General features: G+C 43.7%; 1 protein-coding gene and 1 pseudogene across 1 annotated transcript in view; one reads left to right on the top strand and one right to left on the bottom strand.

Annotated features, from left to right (window-relative positions):
- The window catches only part of LOC108800633 (amine oxidase [flavin-containing] A-like), a 98,122-nt gene that overhangs the window by 81,438 nt on the left and 9,331 nt on the right, over positions 1-7,353 (bottom strand). The window lies entirely within an intron of this gene.
- Positions 5,798-6,690, top strand: LOC108800635 (annotated as a pseudogene).

Raw genomic sequence — 7,353 nt, 5'->3', positions numbered from 1 at the left:
GACGAAAAAACAAGCACATATAGACGATCGGCATGCTATAGAGCCGCCGATTGTCTATATGTGAAACACCCGGCAACGGGTGTTTGCATTGCACGGGTCTTTTCTGCCCGTGCGCGCCCGCAGAAAAAAAATGCAACGGCAACCCACCAATGCAGCAGTGCCGTCCGTCCGTTTTTTTACAACGGGCGGACGACAACTGGTTAATCTGGATTTAGCATTGAGAAAAAGTTTGAGAGTTTAATACAACTTTAATCAGCAGAATTTAAGCCATAAATAAAAAGTATTAGCTTAAAAGGTATTCACCATTTTACTCCCGATACTGGATATCATGTTTCCAATAGGTATGTCCTGATACCACTTTTTTTAAGACCAAGTACTTTCCCTCTGGTACTTGTCGATACCAATTACGGATACTTTTTCTTAAAGGGACATTTTTTTCTAACACAATACAGACTGATGATTTTAGGGCAGTTTCTCACCAGGGCTAAATACAGATCTCATCAGATCTGAATATGTCGCCAGAGCTAAATACAGATCTCACCAGGCTGCATGTTGATCTCACCAGGCTGCATGTTGATCTCACCAGGATGCATGCTGATCTCACCAGGGCGGCATGTGCATCTCTCCAGGGCTCTGTGGGCAGTGGCTATGCTGATCGGGCGAGTGCCAGCCTGAAATGGTGGGTTGAGAGTTGAACTGGCAGCTGCCAGTGTTCTATTAAATCCTCTAACTAATCAAGAACTACTACTGGTGACATCACGTCTGGCAAGCGGTGTGGGGCTGTCCATGGCTGTGCCTGCACTGGAAAGGCGGAGATTATATAGAACCGGACAGGCACTGCCAAGGACAGCTACTGATGAATATAAAAAAAATTCTGCGCTATGGAAGCTGTCTCAAAGTGATAAATATAAAAGATGAAAAGCTGCCGTGCTAATAAAATAAATAGATTAGATCAAACAGATGCACTGCGCTAGACAATAATCATAATATGTGAATAGTATAGTGCTAACTATCAAATAGATCACATATAACCAATATAATTAATAAATACTCATAAATAGTAAAACGTGTCTCTCATTGTAATATCTCCAGGAGAGATTAGGTGCAAATTGGTAATGAAAAGTCCACCATAAATTGATGCAAAAAAAAAGGTGAAAAAAGATTCCCAGAAACAATCGTTTTTTTCAAAAAATATTCCAATCCGTCATGAACACGCCAGTCGAATAATCACACAATTAAAATCCTTCCAACTTAGCGAGTCCCAACCTGAAGCTTTCTTTTGAAAGAGCACAGAGTGGAGGAGGAAGTTCCTATTGCGAGTGGAGGAGCAAACATTCACTGTGATTGCGATCCGGGATTGTTATGCCTCTTTGAATATGGAAGTCTGGTGAGTGCGGTGTGTTTTAGTCACCGAGAGTTTGCACACTACAGCTATAAGAAGGACTTATCACTTTGTCACTTTTTTCACATCAATTTATGGTGGACTTTTCATTACCAATTTGCACCTAATCTCTCCTGGAGATATTACAATGAGAGACACGTTTTACTATTTATGAGTATTTATTAATTATATTGGTTATATGTGATCTATACTATTAACGTATTATGATTATTGTATAGCGCAGTGCATCTGTTTGATCTAATCAAGGACAGCTACTGCCAGGTCCCCAGCAGGCTGCCTGAGGTTTCCACAAGTGTGGGAACTCAGGCAGCCGCTGTGGTTTAAAAATCTAAACTGCTAGTATCGGCCTTAAGAATTGGGGCATTTTTAGGAGTACACGTACAACTAGTAAAAAGGGATGTTTAATGTCTTCCCGACGGTATAATGCAGTTCCTCTGTTCCACTGAGCAAAGCGCTATGAGAGTGGATATCAGACACAGACAACAGGAGAAAATGAAACAGGAACTTTGCATCAGCTAACGTATATGGTAAAGGGATGTGAAAATATGGTTGAACGTGGAGTTTTATTTTTTTAGAACTTGCGAAATATAATAGTCACATGAAAAAGACTTTCTTCAGTGGTGCTAAATGCGTTAATTCTTTTAATCACATCATCCCTGGATACCTACTCTCCTAGAAGACACATATGCATTGAGCTGAACAGTTTTCACACTGCTATGGATTTTCACCATTTTATTTAGTTAAAAAAATATGTCTTGTTTTTTTTTTTTTTAATCCCCTTACCTTGTTGTTGGGTTATGCTGAAGTGACATACTCACATATCCACCATATTCAACATTGTCCTTTTGCAATATTCCATCCATCGCCACACACCAGGTCCCAGGCCGCCATCATCTTTACCTACGCCCCCAGTGATGCGCCATGGGACATGTGGGTCATCATCATCAGGAGGCTGGCTGAAAGAACTAAAAAGAGATATCCAGCCTCTAATGACACCCATGTGCCATGGCACATCATTAGGGGGCCAGCTGCAAGAACCAGAAAAAAGACAGTCGGCCCCCTAATGATGCACAGCGGCATATGCCTGTGGAGCAGCCTTAGGTCTCCTGCAATGCATGACATAAGTATTCCAGGAGAACTCGGATACATGTAATGTAACTCTTGCCTAGGCGGGAGTCCTGGAAATGCCAGCAGGGGGAAGGAGGACAATAGAATACAGAGGGTGGGGAGGGAGACGGTCGACTTTAACTAAACTACTGCTTTTATACTAATATATATCTATATATAGATATATCTATATATAGATATATACCGTATTTTTCGCTCCATAAGACGCACTTTTTTCCCCCCAAAAGGAGGGGGAAAATGTGCTTGCGTCTTATGGAGCGAATCCCGACGCCCGAGACATGCAGTTTCGGGCGCCAGGCGAGTAGTAGGAGCCACTGCTTGTTTAATACGAGTGATCTAATGAGATCACTCGTATTAAAAACGAGCAGCGGCGGCAGCGATCGTGATCAGTAGCAGGTGGCACTGCTCGTTTAATACGAGTGATCTAATGAGATCACTCGTATTAAAACCGAGCAGCGAGATGATCGAGATCACCATAGAGCAGACGAAGAACGGACTTTCTTCGTCTGCTCTGTGTGATCACTGAGACTGTGGCGCTGTAATCACAGCGCCACCTGTCTCAGCGGTCACTAACTGCAGCTTCTGTCACAGCTTCTGTCATAGAAGCTGTGACAGAAGCTACGGTCTGTCGAGTGCTCCATAAGGCGCGCCGGACCTCCCTGCGTCCTATGGTCCGGTGCGTCTTATGGACCGCAAAATACGGTATATTGTAGCAGGTCATCATGTAGAGAGCAAGGAGAGGTCCTGTCCGGGGTTTATGTGTCACCCAGATTCCTCTCTTACACCTTCCGGAACCTATAGCAAGCCCCAAGTTTTACGCTTTGCCTCAGTGGCAATTTAGTGCAGGTGAGGCAAACAGACAGATCACTGGAGCCTGGGGAGAAGACAGTCTCTATCTGCTGGAGCACAAGGTTGGTCAGTGTGTTTTGCTGAAGCCTGGCAAATAGGTTTGTACAGGTTGGTAGTCAGGACTATCGTATGTTTAGTTAGTGCCGGGACACGGCTAGGATTTTGTTTTTGAAGTATTTACTTTATTTGAGCACTGTAGATAGCCTGTGTGTTGCACCAATAAATGTAACACTGTTTGAAGACAAGTCACGGGTCTGGTCTCTAAACCTTGCAAGATTGCTTACCCCAGGGAGCAATTGCACCCGCTACCTATTCCCCGGCTCACAATATATATACACACACACTATATTGCCAAACGTATTGGGACACCCCTCCAAATCATTAGATTCAGATGTTCCAATCACCTCCATGGCCACAGATGTATACAATCAAGCACCTAGGCATGCAGACTGCTTCTACGACCATCTGTTAAAAGGTGCACATGCACCTGCCAATTATCGTACGATAATCGCGGGTGATCCCGCGATCGTACGATAATCGGCAGGTGTATGGGCAGCGTGCGACCGCTTCTACTGTAAGGTCGCACGACTTTCGTCTTCCGAGCACGCTGGAAAACCTGCCAAAAATCATATGATTTTCGGCGGGTTGGTGGCGTGCTCGGAAGACGAATGCCGCACGGGCCGGTGTGCGCAAGCGCAAGCGCACACTGCCCACTCAGCACGGCAATCATCGCAAGCCCTCCCCTTAGCGATGATCGCAAGTACGACCTGCCTGTCCAAGATGGGCAGATCGTACGAAATTTTTATCACCTTACATCCATTGCACAACGAAAGTCGTGCAATGGTTGTAAGGTGTATGGCCAGCTAAAGAATGGGCAGCTCAGTGAATTCAAGCGTGGTACCGTGATAGGTTGCCACCTGTGCAATAAGTCCATCCATGAAATTGCCTTGCTACTAAATATTCCACGGTCAACTGTTAGTGGTATTATAGCAAACTGGAAGCAACTGGGAACAATAGCAACTCAGCCACGAAGTGGTAAGCCACGTAAAATGACAGAGCGGGTCTTCAGGTGGGCACAACAACAGTGCGTAGAGAGCTGTGGGGGGCTGTGCCTTGCGGTTTAACACACAAGGCACTGTTTCCTTTTTTTTCACTTTACTGAAATGTCACAAAATTAACTTTCATTAATTTTTACCCATTGCAGCTGAGCTGAGGTGCGTGGACCAAGGGTGACTTCAAGTGAGCTGCAGTGTACTGCGGAAAAATGCAACATGTCAGAATTTTACCCACTGCACTGGCAAATGATCAGGAAACTTAACGCTGTCATATGTAGGCTGCTTAGGTAGATTCCAGCAGAAGCCTAATTATGACCATCTCTGCTGAAGCATTTAACTTAAAGCGGACCTTGCACTATTTGTATGATACACTGTCCATGTATGCATGTAAACAGCAGCACAAACGTTACTATGTGTACAGCATAAAATACGGTCCATTTATGAACCGTGAACACGGGGGGGAGAAAAGGGGAATATGCTATCTAACTTTATTCATTGCAGATGTTTTCTTTTTCTACATTGCGCCAGCATTTCAGCAAGGTGGAGTGTGCACAGAAGGGGGGAAAACTTTTTGGGTGCAAGGTCCACTTTAAGACACAATTCTACTATTTTCCAGAATTGAGAAAAGGGGTCATTCTTGTTTCCCCAACAAAATGGTAGACCATGCCTAAATTCTTGCTCAGACTAGTAGATGTGTTATAAAGCGGGCAGCACATTGGAATAGTGATAAGTAATTCTGCCTTGCAGTGGCTTATTGGTTAAAATCCTGGCCAGGGCACTATCTGCATGGAGTTTGCACTTTCTAACTGTGCTTACTTGGATGTCCTCTGACACATCAAAGACATGCTGGTAGGTTATTTGTCTTCTGCCCAACTTGGCTCTAATATGTCTGTGTACTGTGTGTATTTTAAGTAAAGCTCTGCGTACATGGTTGCCGCTATGTAAATACCTGTAATAAATAAATAAATACATAAATAAAACTGTGCACAGAGTCAATCAATTAAGTTTATACGAACATTAAAATGAGGCAGGCTGCTGATACGTGCACTGTGCTGCAGTCCTATGATCTCAAGAAATCTGTATTGAACAAATGCTGAACTTGCAAGCTAGACATTTCTACGCGGTGAAGAGGACATCTTCCCCATTGTGACTTATTGTGGTTGCGTATTTCCTCAAAAAAAATCAAAATGTAACAGAAAATGAGAACTTACAATTCAAGTGCAATCACTAATGGGATTCATAGTTTCACCACAGCTGGAGGGTCATAGTTTGCTTACCCCTGCTATATAGTACCCCCCAAAGTAACAGCTGTGAGTCTGCAGAGGCAGCTGACATCACATCCAAGATTGTAGCACCCCTCTCAGGGTGGATCACAGGTGAGACATCCAAGCAAACATGGCCGCCAGGAGGAGCAGGGGCGCTCCGTGTGGATTTAGCCTGGAAAAGGGGCCCTTGTAGTTAATTAGAACCGGTATTGCTCCGTTCTTTGTGGGTCATGTCAATTTTATCCTGGGGGCCATTGTTAATGGGACAGTCTTAACGCATGTGTCCAATCCAGAGTAGAGGGTGACCCCTGAGTGCTGTACCACCAATATAATCTCTGTCATGTCCGGACTGTTGAGCAGCACGACGGGGATCTGTGCCATTTTGACCTCCAGGAGCCTTGGAAGAGCCAAACTTCACTGGGCCCTCCTGGTCCTCTCCTTGCGGATCGCTCTGCTCTCGGCTGCCTGTTTTGTGGGTCTTGTTTTATCCATTTTGCTCACAATTGCCAATGAGGGCAAGAACCTCATATCTGGATGTAACGCCACAGTCCTTCTGGCAAACACCCACTCCGTCATCCTGTGTAATGAATGCCCCTTCGACACTACACAGATGACACAACTCTGGCTCTCTGGTTCCCCCCCATGTTTCTGTCTGCAGAGGAGGCTGCAACGCCTACCCGCTGCTGTGCGGTGACATTCATATTGAGGGGTATGTGGGGAGACCTACCTAAGAAAAAAGCTGCAGGAAGAGGAGACCGAGAAACAGTGGCTGGAGGATGTTATGAGACCCAAAGCAAACCTGCTGATTGAGGCACAGGCCTGAGGATTAAACTGAGATGTTGAATAATTAGGGCTGAGCGGACATATTTATGTGAGATTTATAGTTGGGCCTAGAGAGCCAGGATATGGAAACGTGAACGGTCACATTGCTTCTCTACAAAATGGCCTTCCAACCGAAACACTACCATTACCTGTGACCTGGAGGAGCTGCTGTTTTCGGGGGGGTTTGTTGTATTTTTTTTTTGTTTGTTTCTTCTGTGAAGTTTTTTTTTTTTTTTTTTTAAATATATTTTATTTTGTATAAACCATAGCTTCGGGGGGAAAAAATGGCATCACCCAGCAGTAGTCTTATGGCTTTTTCAAGTTTACACAAGGGAGACAAGTTATTAAAATACATTAGCTGCACATTTAATGTTATGAGAAGTTTTTTGTTGAAATAAATGGTCTATTTATGGGGTCTCTTTAACAGATCAAAAGGAGCAAATAAGAGTTATTCATTGTCAGGGGTTCCATACACTTCAAGGTAAACTTTACATTTTTAACCCCTTTTATACTCCCTGAGTGTATTGTTTTATTTACTTCCTATAAATTGGTCTTTAGTAATGTACAGTTTATGATTGGTCTTAGATTATGCCCATAGATTACAATATGCAGGAGTCTGAAGTTTCACATTTTATATCCACCTGTGGCCTTGAACTCGTTGTGACTGTGCAGAGCTTATCGTGTAAAAAAATTAAGCTATCCAACTGTATCTAATTAAAGTTCAATATCCAAGGCCAAAATATAGTGTGACTAAAATTATATCTGAAAATCTGAAACTCAGAGCTAAAGAATAACAACAGCAAATGTCTGCACATTCTTTTGATTCCCCCCC

Source organism: Nanorana parkeri, unplaced genomic scaffold, assembly GCF_000935625.1.
Source record: "Nanorana parkeri isolate BGI_ZX_2015 unplaced genomic scaffold, ASM93562v1 scaffold2087, whole genome shotgun sequence".
Classification (NCBI taxonomy): Eukaryota; Metazoa; Chordata; class Amphibia; order Anura; family Dicroglossidae; genus Nanorana; species Nanorana parkeri.
The sequence above is the reverse complement of the archived record's forward strand: the minus strand, read 5'-3'. Positions and strand labels throughout refer to the sequence as shown.